Source organism: Setaria italica, chromosome II, assembly GCF_000263155.2.
Source record: "Setaria italica strain Yugu1 chromosome II, Setaria_italica_v2.0, whole genome shotgun sequence".
NCBI lineage: Eukaryota > Viridiplantae > Streptophyta > Magnoliopsida > Poales > Poaceae > Setaria > Setaria italica.
Window position 1 is genome coordinate 13414574 of NC_028451.1, and position 16801 is coordinate 13431374.

Below are 16801 nucleotides of genomic sequence, written 5' to 3' on the forward strand. Positions count from 1 at the left end.
CTCCTCTCCGTGACCAATATCATCTGCCTCGTAGTCACTTTGCTTGTGACCTACTTGTACACAAACAGACTGAAATCGGACCATGAAAACAACATTTTGAAACATGTGCGCATCTAAACAATACTACAACTTTTTATGCATTGCACTAATAATTCCTGGTGTCTTAATAAGAAGCAGACCATAGTGAGCTCATTGCAATCTCTGTTAGTGTATTTGTTCCTGAAGTTTGCTTGTGACCTCCTTGTACTCATTGCCGCCCGAGCCTACAATAGAACATGATAACAAAAGGTTGCGTATAACAATGTCACATGTGGATAGAAAAGCCTCTATGAATGTGTAATTGTAAATAATGAAATATAGGTGCAGAAACCTTGCTACATTCCAATTGAAGTGAGTGAATCCTTGCAAATGAAATAACCTTGCCCTCGCCACAAGTGGTGTCATGTCTGACTCTGATAATAAAAATTCAATTATATGCAATGTAGTATAACCTCATCATCTTCCAAATGAAGAATGGACCATAAATTATATATCACTGGAACTAAATCAAGAATCAAGATAGGTTCCTTGTGGCAAATAGTGGCATATTATGTAAAAATCTTGCTATCTTCCAAAATGAAGCGACTGAACCATAAGACCTAAGTTGTTTGCAACCAAACTGGCCTGACCATAAATAGTATGATGTGTGACCAGAAAACTTTAATTACACGCAGTCTTGGTTTCTCGTTCCAAGTTAAAATGTAACAATAAGGAAACCTTAGATCTGTAATATCAGCTACTACATAGATATATATAACAATATAAAATGGCATGCCTAAAATTCAATGCATGCTATTTAAGAAGAGCAGATACTGACATGATTTCAGAAACCTTACCAACGACTAGGTCATATAACAACTATGGAAGTGGCACTTTGATCCACCCTTTACTACATAACTTTAACTAGTAATCAATTTTAAAAAAATATGCATATAATATCAATAAGAAAGACGTTTGCATGACCCATCTCATCTCATGGAAGAGCTAAAATAAAATGAACGGAGTTGAAGAATAGAATGGTGAAAATGGGTAATATAACCAAATCCAGGCAGGAACCTAATCGCAGCACATAGAAGTTTAGCTAGATGGTCCTGGTGCTCAACACCTGCACAAAAGATGCTCCAAAAGGCTATGTTTGGGTCGGAGCCAGCAGGGGTTAGGTAATTCACGTAACACTGTTGGCCTTCTGCTCGTCAACTCCAGCTTGTCATGAAGCATGGGCCTTGATAGAAGCCATCCCGTCCACCCTGTAGGGACAGCATCACACAACGTCACGGACTAAAAAAGAAGCCAATCGGGCCTACCATAAGCATTTCGGATAAAAAGAGGCATATTGATAAGGCAAAGTAGTTTCGTATGCAATGTTTCTAAGTCCAAAGCTTCAGAACATCTGGAATGATTAACAAAGTAAACTGATCCGAATTTATTAACTCATATCAAGGGATCAAACTAAAACCTGCACCTAGCACCAAATTCAGATTGGCAAATCATATCAGCATCTCTCGGATGAATGCATATCAGGCAGTAAGAAGCATGCACATCTGAAAATTTACATCACTGAACCAAAACCAAATCGCTCATTTGAATTTTTAATGCACATCTGAAAATTTACATCACTGAACCAAAACCAAATCGCTCATCTAAATTTTTAATTGGAACTCATCTAGTCATATTCACAAATAAAAGTATAAACTCATCAAATCATTTATAAGAGAAAAGAAGGAAACAAATCTCTAGTTATCTGAATAGGTATCTCTTATCCAACAAATAAACCTTGTCGAAAAGGACTGATCTACATTGTGGAATAATCAACATGGATAATATGCCAACAAAAAGAATTTTTATTTGGATAGATACTAGAATGGCATAAAACATGAGCATACTACAATTAGAAACCATGACTAGACTTATTTATTTTTAATTGATCACTAGAATGATCTTGGCAAGAACCAATTTACAGGCGCAGCAGCTCTTGGTGTCTCAGCGAGATAAACTGAAATCAGAGAAATCATGTAGTGCCAATTCAAGTCAATGCATCCAAATAACCATGAGATTGCATTAGCACATGGATCTTGTCTGTAAGCTGGGTATGAAAATTGCTCTCAGAACTAGGCTCAATGTCTGAACAAGGTCAGCAGGTCAGAGGGGATTTTTGAAAGAGGGAGGGAGGCAACCTGCTCCAGACCATCTACGGCCAACAATCTACCTGCACAAATCATCGGTACATTCGTGGGAAATCAATCAAAATCAACTGAAAACACACGGGAGAAGAATAGAGGGCACCTTGCGATGGGGGAGAATGAGATCTCATTAATCCGAAGAAATCAAGGTGAAGGGGGGCATTAGGAAGCTGCCGTGACCGAGGAAGAACTCCAAAAATGCGATTCCGTTGTAGTCAACCTGGATCGGAAGGTGGAACCGGTGAGGAATTGGAGGCTTCCGCAGGGAAGGGGTATATGAACCTGCCTCTGCTACGCTTCCATACCGTGAGCTAGTCGAGGAGGAGGGGCGGTTGACCACACGGAGACCAGCACCTAGCTAGCCATGTGGGATCTTAATGACTTCCGGCTGCCATGGCCATGCCGCCAACCCGTTCGCCGACGTCTCCGACCTCCTCGTCCGCGACCGCCCGAAGACGACGACTCCGCGGAGGTCGTGGTCATGCGCTAGTTCTTCCCGGCCCCGGCAACGGCGGAGGCTGCGGGGGATGGTGAGTGGCTGCGGAGCGCGGCGTGCTTAGGGTCTGGGAGCGGCGGCGGCAGGGGATGGCAAGCAATGGCAGCGGGGGATGGCGAGCGGCGGTGGCGGCGGGGGATGGCGAGTGGAGGTGGGGAGGGATGGCGAACGGCGGTGGCGGGGGATGGCGAGCGGCGGCGGGGAGGGGTGGCGAGCGGCAGCGGCGGGGGATGGCGAGCGACGGCGTGTGGCGGGGGATGGCAAGCTGGGACGGTTCCTGCTAGGAGGAACGGGAACGGGAGGACGTTGACCCACGTTCGGAGGAGCTGATAAAAAAATCAAAAAACCCACGTTCGCGGAAATAAACCGGCACCAGCGACCGGCCGCGCTGAGCGCACCGATCGGCTCGGATACGGAATAGATTATTCCGTACCCAGGGTATTGTATAGTATAATCCTATATATATATATATATATATATATATATATATAACTAGTCTCACAAGTTCGTACATCAATACTTAAGGTCTTAGATAGAACTAAGTTCAAATCCAAATGAAAAGGGTAAGGGTACATCCATGCACTACATATTTCATACTCCATTTTGCTTCCTGAGATATGCAAGATAGTTTAAGTCTCCAATCCTAAAGCCTAGAACTTCATCGATATAAACTAGACCATAAATTAGTGCACTCTCTATCGCTTCACATGGATGGTCACATGCACTACCATAGATTTCGAACAATGGAGAGCTTAAACTCATATAGCCTGTAGAAAGTGAGATGAGCCTGGAGCTTGAAATCTCTAGTGCGTATAGAGTTTCAATGGGTGTAACTATAATTCAGCACATCCAAGACTTGAGCTAGAATCACATGGAAGCTCATTGCCTCAATGGTTTGACCAAAGATATCCTAAAAGATGAGAATAACATGATGAAAGTTAAAAAATGTAATATAACTAAAGATAAAAGAATGATTAGATATGTTCCACACCATGTCATGTTGATTTAGCTAACAAAGCCTCTCAGTGGTCATAGTAACATTGCTTTCGCCCTCCTCAATCGCCTTTATTCGAAAATATGAAAAGTCTGGCACAAAGTACCCATGATCCTGAAGCTGTTGTAGGCAGGCCTCCACGACGGACTTTTCAAAAGTCAACCTAGTTTGTGCTTCTTTACCCCATGTGGCAATTGATACCCTCGAGATGGCCTGTCTTGGTTGTCGCATCGAGTTGGCCAGTCCTCCTCGAACAGGTACTTCAGAAGAGATCTTAACTCTTTGAAAATTTCTTGGACCAACAACCTTGGATTGCACTAAAGGAGTGGTACCATCTAGAGTTTCGACAACATCTTTGAGCCATCTAATAGGGTTGATAAGCTACATTGTATGTAAATAAATTTAAAAATTATTCATGTGTAGTAAAAAAATAATTACAAGAAGGAAAGAATATTACTATGTTGGGTTTTGCTCCTTTGCTTCGAACGCCAGTAGGCAAGTAAATTCCTGGAGAACGAGCCATCGGTAACTCTTTTAAAATATAGTGTCCGCGGCCACCTCCACGACTGCCACCACCACGGCCACCAACATCATGGCCGCCACCACCACGGTGAAAAGAACATCCATTAGCCTAAACTATCCATATAAAATTGTAATAAGATAGATTATTCCACAAACATCAACTTTAATAATTATTATGCCGTAAAACATCATAATTCACCAAATTCTAAGAATAAAAGATTGTCCAAAATAATGGAAGAAATTTATAATTATTGTTTTAGATCTCATGTACATTGTGATAACTAATCATATCACCAGAATATTTTTCATTCCAATCAAATTGCAGCCCAGTTCACATGCATGCATCCCTATTGAGAATTCACATTTTAAAATTTAAAATTGGATTCACATTCACAATTTCACAATTCACATGCATGCATCCCTATTGAGAATTGACATTTCAAAATTTAAAATTAGATTCACATTCACAATTTCACTAAGTACTACTATTCACAATTAAAATAAAATCAAACTGAGAAAAATGAAAAGAAAATAAAATAAAATTAAGAAACTGATGCTCGGAGATTTGAGGCACGGTCAGCCGGTGACACAGAGAGGAGGGGCTTGGCGGTGGAGCGGTGCAGGGAGGGGAGGCACCATGGTGGCAGCTCGAGGAAGGGGACGCTTGGTCGGCCAGCGATAGGAGGGGCCCGGCCCTGGCGGTGGAGTAGGCGCGGGGAGGGGAGGCACCATGACAAGAAGGCGCCGCGTGAGGAGGAGAGGAGGCGTGGCACTGCGGCCTGGCGGTTGAGTTGGCACGGAGAGGAGAGGAGGCACGACGCGGTGGCCCGGTGGGAAGGGGGGAGGTGCTGCGGCAATGAAGCTCGCAAGGAAGGGGGCGCTGGAGCAGGGGAAGGGAGGTGAAAATTTGGCAGCCTAACTGTGGCGGATCCACTTCGGATTTGCTTGATTAGTCATGATTAAGCCGCCTGATACGCGACGCTCATGTCTTAACCAAGTAAACACGAAGTGCCGTCGGATTTCATCCGATTGAACCACTTGAACAGGACCGAATAGCAAACCCACACGAAGGTGAGCGATTCCAGAGAATACAACAAGTCCACTGAGTTAACAAATTAACCATTTAGTTTGGCCATAAAACAACATCAGAGTTTACAAGGTTCAGAAGGAAAACAACAGAAGGTAGAACAACTAGCGGAAGCTAACTCGTCGGGATCAGACATCCCTGGTGAGGCCAACCGGGACATCAGGGATCCCTCTCCTCGCCGTCCGAGGAGGGATCCCACTAAACCGTCCAACCCAGAGGGAGTTGGGGCGGCCAAGTTCCAGCAGAGGGAGGCTCAGGGACAGCAACTTCACCTGAAAGAGAAGAGCCACAACAAGGCTGAGCCACTAAGCTCAACAAGACTTAACCGACAGGGAGTACACAACTCCACCACTTCTAGACATGCAAGGCTTTTTGGCTGAGGGGTTCGTTTGCCAAAAGCGCTAGGCATATCCCTACTTTCAAGTTTTAGCTCAGGTTCTAAGTTCGTTATCTGATCTAGGTTTGGAATCTACTCTAAACAGACATAGAACCAACCAAGGTATATACATCATCATCCAGACCATGCCATCATCAGATTCCTTTAATTACTCAGGGTGACATAGCGATCAAGCAGTCTCAAACTGTGAGAGGCAGACGAATCGATTCGAGTTTCTTAACCATGCATGGCGAACCTAATCTCACGACATCCGCGCACCACAAGGGTCGCTTCCTATGCCGGCCGTCCCCATCAATTCCCAGGCGCGTGTCAGGTCCAACTTCCCTTGGCATGCAATGCTCCATAGTCCCGGTCTCTACCATACTGTGACCGCACTTGCACCCATATGATGCACCATGGGAACCTCGTTCCAGGGACAGCAGGGGTATAAGCCACGCCCTAGTTCAATCAGGTACTAGGCTTCCCCATCCCATACTAGGTATGAGATTAGTACTTTCAAACACTTGATCATGAACACCACCACTGTCGGGCCTTAGCAAGTTTCATAGACAGACGGGGCGATCAGCCGACCACCAAAGAGTTACCCAACACCTTGCCCCGTCCATCGTCCTTATAGTTGTAACAGAAGAGGAACAACCAACTCCTACAACTCGCGAGTGACAGGAAATCACTCGGCTTTTACCGTTTCCTATTTAAGCAAAGCATCTAATCGGTCCAACAGCTAGTGTTCAGATCAAGGGAGCTAAGTTATGCATCTATGGTTCCAAACAACTCCTATACGTAAATGCACAAGCATGTTAAAGAAGGCATGCGCAAGTTTGGTAAAACCTAGGGGATTCATGCATCCGGGGCTTGCCTTCGAGCAAGGAGGAGGGAAGCTGCTCGTCTGCTTGGGCGGCTTCGGCTTCTGGAGGCAGGAGCTCGGCTACACCTTCGTCTTCTGGTGCCGGGTGCAGCTCGTAGAAGCCGTCGGCGAGACGCAGCTCTACACGAATGCAATGCATTGGTTAGCATTTAGACGGTTATTTTCAACAGCAACACTTGCAAGTTTGAGCCTAGAAACTTGCGGTAAGTTACAGGAGGGTGGGAAGGTTCGCTTGAGTCGGTGGAGATCAAGATATAAGGGTAGGATGGGGAGGAACTTATGATCTGACCCTTAATCTAGAGGAATAGATGTGCTAGGGGTCCTCAGACGTAATGCTGAAACGTCCCCAAGTGTTACACATACACCCTCGGTTCAAGGAAAAAGATACAGCCGAGCCCTCGGGCGAGGCGGTGAAAGGTCGGCGGAACAAACAGGGTCGGGCGAGACGGAACTGGGGTCGGGCGGATAGAAGGGTCGGACGAGGCAAACAAAGGGTCGGTAGCTTACCTTCGTCTTATAGATGAGACTTTGGGTCGGGAAAGAATAGGCTTGGGCGGAAAGACTAAGGCTTGGGACAGCGGTGAGGATGTCCGGTGGTACTCCGGCGGCGGCGGTGCTTCTTGTGGATCACAAGCAAGCTCTTGTGCAGCACGGGAAGCAGTGGCTGGTGGATTGGGGGAATGTGGTGTTTGAGCGGAGAGGAGAGTTCCTCAGACTTAGGCGGTGGCGCTGTGAGCACGAACAGGGAGCAAGCGGGAGGGCAGCGATGGCAAGGGGGGACTCCGGCGGGGCTCTGGCATTCCCTTTTTATAGCTGCACGGAAGAGAGAAGGGGGAACGGCGCGAAGGCCGGGGAAGAGGCGATGGAGTGCTCTGCCGGGGCGACAATTGAGCGACGAGGGCGGTGGAGCAGGACTTCGGGGATGACACCGGCGGTCATTGGGCACCGATGTCAGGGCGGCGCAGGCGCGGGTTTGCCGGTGGTTGAGATTTGGCAGAGGTGGGCGTCGTCGTGCGGTGGATCTGATGGAAGTGACCGGGGAAACGGCGCTAGAAACGAGGGCGCACAGGTGAGAAGACAGGCAGCTGCGATCGCGCGGGCGAGCGCGGAGCAACAGATTGTCGGGGCGGGGCTTCTGACAAGGCGGAAAAGGAGCTGTCGCTGCCGCGGTCTGGGTTGGCGGAGGAGGAATCATCGCGTAGCGAGGATCGGGGCTGCGCGACTGTGGAGGGGTGACGGAAAAGACGGGCGGCATCGGGCTCTGCAGCCGGGATCTGGCGATGTGATGATGGGCACGGGCGGCGAGGTGCTGCAGAAAGGGTAGCAGAGGAGCTTCCGCCGCGATTGGGGAAGGGGTGCGAGAATCCATCTGGTCGTGGCCGACGACGAGGTGGAGCGGCGAGCGTCGGAGGAGTTGAGCCACGTGGCTAGGGAACTCTGAAGCGGGCATGCAACTCGAGTGCGCCTGTCGCGGGAGATCTGGGAGAAAGATCTCGTGGGTCCACCGGTCAGTCTCGGTGGTCCACGGCTCAAATTGAAGGGCGGCGTTGTGGGAAGACTTAGAAAGATCCGACGGTGGGTTGGGGGTCGGCGGGGTCAGAACTGGGGGAAAACACGGCGAGGGGTCGGATCACAGGGGGTTGGGAGATCTGGAGGTTGAGCACTTAGGCTTGGTAAACTTGAGACAGGTGATCAGGGACTCGGATTAATATTAACGCGAAAGATTTTAACCGAGGTCGTTACAGCCTACCCCCCTTAAGAAGAATCTCGTCCCGAGATTTGGATGTAGAAGCAATCGGTGGGGGTGTGTAGCCCTTACCTCCTTGGCTGGAAAGAAAACCTGGGAAGTGCTTGTTCAAGTACTCTTTTGTTTCCCACATTGCTTCATCCTCCGTGTGGTTTCTCCAGAGGATCTTGTACATTTTGACCACTTGGCGCCGGGTGCGCCTCTCTTTCTGGTCAAGGACCTTGGCCGGGTACTCTGCATAGGTTAGGTCAGGCTCGATTTGAAGCTGCTCCTGTTCTAAGATCTCGGTTGGGACCTGGACACATTTCTTCAGTTGAGACACATGGAAAACATCATGTATGGCCGAGAGCTGTTTTGGGAGCTGGATCCGATAGGCAACGGGTCCACAAATTTCCACAATCTCATATGGGCCAATGTAACAGGGAGCTAATTTCCCTTTCACTCCAAACCGTTGCACTCCTTTTGTTGGGGAAACTCGAAGATACACATGATCACCAATGTCAAACTGCAAGGGCCTTCTTCTTCTATCGGAGTAACTCTTCTGTCGAGATTAGGCAGCGTTGAGATTTGCCTGGATTACCTTCACTTGCTCTTCGGCCTCTACCACTAAGTCAGGGCCATAAACTTGTCTCTCTCCCGCTTGGGACCAGTTCAATGGTGTCCGGCATCTTCGTCCATACAATGCTTCAAACGGTGCCATCTTCAAACTGGCTTGGTAGCTATTGTTGTAGGAGAACTCCGCCAATGGCAGACACTTGTCCCAATTTTTGTCATAGTGGATGACACAAGCTCTCAACATGTCTTCAAGGATCTGATTGACTCTTTCAGTTTGACCATCGGTTTGTGGATGATAGGTTGAGCTACGGATGAGTTTGGTGCCCATGGATGCTTGTAGCTATTCCCAAAAGCGTGCTACAAACTGAACTCCTCAGTCAGAGATGATGGTCTTAGGCACACCGTGTAGGGAAACTATGCGGTCGAGGTACAGCTCTGCATACTGCTTGACCGTGTGGGTGGTGTGGACAGAAAGGAAGTGGGCGGTCTTAGTCAGATGGTCCACGATAACCCAAATGGAATCATGTCACTACGACGAAAGGGGCAGTCCAACAATGAAATCCATGCTGATATCTTCCCATTTCTAAGAGGGAATAGGTAGGGGCTATAGAGTGCCTGCTACCTTTAGATGACTGGCCTTGATGCGTTGGCAGGTGCCACACTTTGAAACATATCGGGCAATTTCCTGCTTCATTCCGCTCCACCAGAAAGTTTGACGGAGATCATGGTACATCTTATTGCTGCCTGGGTGGATTGAGAACTTGGAGAGATGAGCTTCATCTAGGATCTGCTTCCTCAAGTTGGGGTCGGCTGGTACAACCAGTCGGTTTCCATAATACACTTTTCCAGTTTCATCCTGTCGAAACTGTTTATATCCTTCATCCTTCAAGGAAATCTTCCTGGTGATCCGCCTTACTTCTTCATCCTCCACTTGTGCTGACCTTATTTGGTCTTCCAAAATAGACTCAAGGGTGATGTGGCCGAGGGTTCCATGGGAAACAATTTCCAAACTGAGTTTTTCCATCTCATGACACAAAGTCTCGGTGAAGGTTGTCACCGACAGGCAGTTGCAAAAGGTCTTGCGGCTAAGAGCATCAGCCACCACATTGGCCTTGCCGGGGTGATAGTGTACTTCCAAATCATAGTCTTTTATCAACTCTAACCATCTTCTTTGGCACATGTTGAGGTCGGCTTGGGTGAAGATATACTTGAGGCTCTTGTGGTCGGTGTAGATGTTGCAGCGGGTGCCCATCAAATAATGTCTCCATATCTTTAAGGCATGGATCACTGCTGCCAACTCAAGATCATGGGTCGGGTAGTTCAACTCATGAGGTCGTAACGCCCGTGAGGCATAGGCAATGACTCGGTTGTCTTGCATAAGAACACACCCAAGTCCAGTGCTAGAGGCGTCACAGTACACGTCAAACGACCTAGAGGGGTCGGGTTGGGCCAAAACTGGGGCTGTGGTCAGCAAGCGCTTTAAGGTTTTGAAGGCCTCTTCACATTTGTCGTTCCACACGAATCTGACCTCTTTCTTCAGCAACTCTGTCATCGGCTTAGCTATCTTGGAGAAGTCCGGTATGAAATGCCGATAGTAGGCTGCCAGTCCAAGGAAACTTCGGATCTGGTGCACTGAGGCAGGAGGCTTCCAGTCCATGACTTCCTGTACCTTGCTGGGGTCGACGGCTATGCCATTCTTAGAGATAGTGTGTCCCAAGAACTTGACACTACCTAACCAGAATTCACACTTGGAGAACTTGGCATAGAGCTGATGATCTCTCAGTTGTTGGAGAACTACGCGAAGATGGTTGGCATGTTCTTCTTCGCTCTTCGAGTACACCAGGATATCATCAATGAACACCACTACAAACTTGTCCAACTCGGGCATGAACACCGAGTTCATGAGATACATGAAGTATGCGGGTGCATTGGTGAGTCCAAAAGACATGACCAGGTACTCGTAGAGTCCATATCTTGTGGAGAAGGCAGTCTTAGGGATGTCACAGGGTCGGATCTTGATTTGGTGATAACTTGAACGAAGATCGATCTTGGAGAACACTCTAGCTCCAGCTAACTGATCAAACAAGACATCAATGCGGGGGAGTGGGTACTTGTTCTTGATAGTCACCGCATTGAGAGGTCGGTAGTCTACACACATGCGTAGACTGCCATCCTTCTTCTTCACAAATAGGGTCGGGCAACCCCAGGGTGATGCACTGGGTCGGATGAAACCTTTTTCCAACAGATCATGCAACTGGGTCTTCAACTCGGCCAGCTCAGCTGGTGGTATCCAATAGGGTCTTTTGGAGATAGGGGTGGTGCCGGGGATCAACTCTATGGAAAACTCCACGTCTCTATCGGGTGGCATGCCGGGCAAGTCCTCTGGGAACACATCCGGGTACTCAGAGACAACAGGGAGGCTTTCTAGCCGGATTTGTGATAGAGGGTACGCACAGGGAAGTGCGGACTTAGGATGTTTCAAGAACAGGGTAGAACTGCCATGAAAGGGCGAGTTGATGTGGAGGGTACGGGCAGCTGGGTCTAGAACCACTTGGTGTCTGGTCATCCAGTCCATCCCAAGGATGATATCTATTCCTTCCAGGTCAAGGATGATAAGATTTTCCTTAAAAAGGTTTTGACCTAGCTGAATAGGCACATTGACACTCATCCTATCAGATGTGATTATTCCACCTGGGGTGGATATTCTAAAAGACCCTCTGGTTTGGCATTCTTGTAACCCACACTTGTCACGGGTATTTCTCCCGATAAAACTATGGGAAGCTCCTGAGTCAAACAGAACCAAAGCTGAAAAACTGTGAATTAGAAAGGTACCCGTCATTATCGGCGCACCTTCAGGAAGCTCTGCTGCGTGGGTGAAGTTCAGTCGACCCTGGCGAACTTGCACCTTGGGCCTTTTCCCTTTGTTAAGCGTTGCATTGCTCTGCCCAGGGCGCGGGCTCTGATTTCTGGGGCAGTCCTTGGCGAAATGCCCCACATCGCCGCAGGCAAAACAGCGATTACCCGTTGCAGGGCATGGGGGTGGCTGCAGGGTTGGCCGGGGCGCCTGTGGTTGGAAACCAGGAAAACGGGGCGCTGTTGCTGGTGGGGGTCGGGCAATCCACCTTCCCGACTGCTGGGGTCGGCTGGGCGCCTAGGGTGGAACCATTCTGAAACGCTGCGCAGGTGGGCTGGGTGTTGGCAGTGGGGCTTTCCTCTTCCTCTCAGCTGCCAGAGCCTTCATGCAATCCTCTTGTGAGATGGCCAGGTTAACCAACTCATTGTACGTATCCACCCTTATCGGGTTTAACCTTTCTCTGAGCTCCAAGCTCAGCCCTCTGCGGAATCTGTCCCGCTTCTTCTCGTCGGTGTCCACGTGATATCCGGCATAACGACACAGATCGTTGAAGGCTTGAGCGTAGTGTAACACATCTCGGTTTCCCTAGGTAAGAGCCAAGAATTCATTGTGCTTGCGCTCCAGGAGACCCTTCGGAATGTGGTGTGCTCTGAACGCTGTCTTGAACTCGTTCCAGCTGACGATATGGTCGGCTGGCAACATGGCGTGGTAGTGATCCCACCATAGCTGGGCGGAACCACGTAGCTGCTGAGCTGCAAACCGGGCCTTATTGTGGTCGGGGCACTGAGCGGTGAGAAGCTCGAACTTGGATTCGATGGTGCGAACCCAGGCGTCTGCATCAAGCAGGTCTTGGGTCTTCTGGAACAATGGGGGCTGCATCCCCAAGAAGTCTTCATAACGAGCAACATGAGGTTGCTGCTGAGCCCTTCCACCATGGGGCTGCTGCTGTTCTTGCCCTTGTTCCAGATGTCTCAGCAGCTCGGTTTGAGCCACTAAGATTGCCTCTAGTGGAGACGGGGGTGGGGGTGGGGGAAGATCCTGTCTTTGCTCGCTGCTGCCGGGCACAAAACCAGATCTGGTGCGATGTGCCATCTGCAAGAGTTAACTTTCCATTAAATTCCATAAACTCAGAAGTACTCCTTAACAGATAGGGGCGCACAAGTTAAATTCTCCAATGCAACTCTTGCCGATAATGCAACACACGGCCTCATAAGGGAGATACACTCTTCCCATTGTCATCTTAGTTAGCATTTATCTTAGCCCTGCACATGACTTCGGGCGAACCATACCCAGACTCCAGGAATTCCATTACATCTGACCTCAAGCCAAGGGGTCGGGCTAGGCGAACATCCTAAGAAAAGGGGTCGGCAAAACGAACCACACAAAAAGGGGTCGGGCGAGGCGGAGAACTGCCTCGAGGGGTCGGGCGCATCCGATCTCGCGACCTGGGGTCGGCCAAACTTGAACAGACCCACAGAAAATGACGTGTGTGGTCACAGCACAACTCACATGGTCTAGCATTCCAACGTTTTGCAAAGAGTCAAAGGTCAAACTCAGGATCTGATTTCACTGGGATCTTTTTACAAAGGTGTTCTAAAACACAAGGAGTACTCAACTCAAAGCTAACCTATTACAGGACTATCCAAAATTTAGGCTGCCGAGGAGTACAACAAAAGAAAGGGTTCCCTATAACTCTCCATCTACGAGGGAACACTGTGAGTTGGAGAAGGGGCGTCGTCCTCTTCAATGTCCATGCTGGACGCTTCCTCAACCTCCTCAGGGTCTTCCTGAGCTTCCAGCTGCATCTGGAGGGCATGCATGTCATCGAGCTCGGCGTGATGCTCGTCCAGATGAGCATTATGTTGGGATACGAGGTAGGCTACACTAGCGCAATTCAAAAATTCTACCGCGTATAACCAGGAAGAACTGCCGTATAAGGATCACGGGATTACCACTCGACGCACTACTGGTGCGGAAGATGTAGATATGCGTCGATGCAGTGAAGACGATCACGTAGTCGTACGTAGTCGATCAACGTAGTCGTACGTAGTCGATCACGTCCAGCAGCTCCTCAGCAGCTCATCCACGTACAGCAAGGTCGCCTCCGGTACCGCGGCTCGTCGTTGGCTCGTCGAGGCTCGTTGGCGGCTCGTCGGCGGCTCGTCCAAGTGCTGCAGGCGCAACACCTCCAAGGTATCCACACATGCAGGGAGGAAGCGTCGCAAGCCGGACTGCTAGATCCGTGAGTTGCAACAGGCGAGGGCGTGGGAGGCGCGGCACGTGTGTTTCCCAAAAAGGTGTAAACCCTAGGGCGCCCCCACCCCTCTATTTATAGAGGTTCCTGACGGGCCTCTGGATCCGAGGCCCATTAGTACTTCTAAACCTAATCCAACTCGGATCATATCTGAATTGGGCTTCCAGCCCCTTAAGTGTGTGATCCTATGGGTTCGGATACGTATAGACATGGCCCGAGTACTCCTACTCGGCCCAATAGTCGGTAGCGGCCTCTAGCAAGACGTGCCAACTCCTATACGCACACGAAGATCATATCAGACGAACCATCACAACATAATATACATGCTATTCCCTTTGCCTCACGATATTTGGTCTAGCTTCAAGCCGACCGCTCTTTCTCGATCCTGTAATTCGGAATCCCTTTGTAGGTTAACTCTCAACCGTACGTAGCATGGCCATGCATTTTCGGATCCGATCACTCGAGGGGCCTAGAGATATCACTCTCAATCAGAGAGGGGCAAATCCCATCTTGATTGACCATGTCTCATAGCATGCTTCTTGACAATCCCGAAAACTACCTTTATAACTACCCTGTTACGGCGTAGCGTTTGATAGCCCCTAAGTAGGTCGATCCACATCTAGAATACATGCGACAATCTCAGGTCTAAGGACAAAGCGTATATGTTGTTTAAAGAGAGAACTACTTCTCGTGTTGGGTCAGTCCTAGCACATGTCTCCACATGTGTCCACATTATTAGTTCAACATCTCCATGTCCATGACTTGTGAAACATAGTCATCAACTAATACATGTGCTAGTCTAATATTCATGTGTGTCCTCACATGAACTCCGACTAGGGACAACTTTAGAATAACCATACAAGTAAAGAGTTTCACATACAATTCACATAATTGCAAATCAATTCAAGTAGCCTTTAATGGATATTCAATGAACACAATATACAAATCATGGACACAAATGGAATATCATCATCTCTATGATTGCCTCTAGGGCATACCTCCAATAGTCTCCCACTTGCACTAGAGTCAATCTAGAAGGTACCTAATACCCATAGCTCTTACATGCGCATCATGCTTAGCCTGCGGGAGTGGTTTTGTCAACAGATCAGAAATGTTCAGATCCGTGTGTATTTTGCATATCTTGATCTCACCCCGGTTAACGAAGTCTCGAATGAGATGAAATCGCCGCATTTCGTGTTTGTTCTTCTAGTGGTTCCTTGGCTCCTTTGCTTGCGCAATTGCCCCATTATTATCACAGTAGAGATTCAACGGGCTGGACGCATTCGGGAACACACCAAGCTCAATGAGGAAATTCCTTATCCAAACACCTTCTTTCGCGGCTTCTGATGCCGCGATGTACTTGGCTTCTGTCGTAGAATCGACCACCGTCTCCTGTTTGGAACTCTTCCAACTAACAACACCACCATTTAGCGTGAACACAAATCCTGATTGTGACTTTGATCATCTCTGTCGGTTTGGAAACTAGCATCGGTGTAACCTGTTACAACGAGCTCCTCCTGACCTCCATAGACAAGGATCATATCTTTAGTCCTTCTCAAGTACTTAAGAATGTTTTTCACCGCTGTCCAGTGACTCTCACCTGGATCAGATTGGTGTCTACTTGTCATACTTAGCGCATATGAAACATCTGGGCGAGTACTTATCATTGCATACATGATAGATCCAATAGCCGAGGCATATGGCACTCTACTCATGCGATCCCGCTCATCAGCAGTCGAAGGACACTGAGTCTTGCTGAGATGTATGCCATGTGACATAGGCAAGAACCCTTTCTTTGCCTCTTCCATGCTGAACCGCTTCAACACTTTGTCAATGTAAGTATCTTGGCTTAAACCTATAAGCCTTCTCGATCTATCTCTATAGATCTTAATGCCCAGAATATATGCCGCTTCCCCTAAGTCCTTCATCGAAAAACTATTTTTCAGTGAAGTCTTTATGGACTCAAGAATACGAATGTTATTTCCAATCAGTAATATGTCATCCACATATAAGATTAGAAATACTACAGAGCTCCCACTAACCTTCTTGTAAACACAAGACTCTTCTTCGTTCTTGGTGAAGTCAAACCCTTTGACCACTTAATCAAAACAAATGTTCCAACTCCTAGATGCTTGCTTCAATCCATAAATGGATCTCTGAAGCTTGCATACCTTTCCAGCATTTTTCGGATCGACAAAACCCTCGGGCTGTATCATATACACGCCCTCAATTAGGTTTCCATTTAGGAAAGCTTTCTTGACATCCATCTGCCATATCTCATAATCGAAATATGCAGCTATAGCTAGAATAATCCGAATGGACTTAAGCATCACTACGGGCGAGAAGGTCTCGTCGTAGTCAACTCCTTGAACTTGTCGAAAACCTTTTGCGACAAGTCGTGCTTTATAGATGTGAACATTTCCATCCATGTCCTTTTTCTTCTTATAGATCCACTTGCACTCTATGGCTTTAACACCATCAGGCGGGTCAACCAAGTTCCAAACTTGATTGTCTCCCATGGACTCTATTTCGGATTGCATGGCATTCTGCCATTTTTCGGAGTCTGGGTCCATCATTGCTTCTGCATATGTCGCAGGCTCATCATTGTCCAACAATAATATTTCCCGCATTTCGTGGAGCCTTGCCGACCTTCGTGGTTGTGGCGGTGCTTCTCTTGCCATGGGTATCTCAACTTGTTCTGCTACGTTAGCATCACTCATTGATTCTTGCCCGATCGGGTCATCTTGAACTTCTTCAAGATGCACTGTCTTTCCACTCTTTTCTCCTTTGAGAAACTCTTTCTCTAGGAAA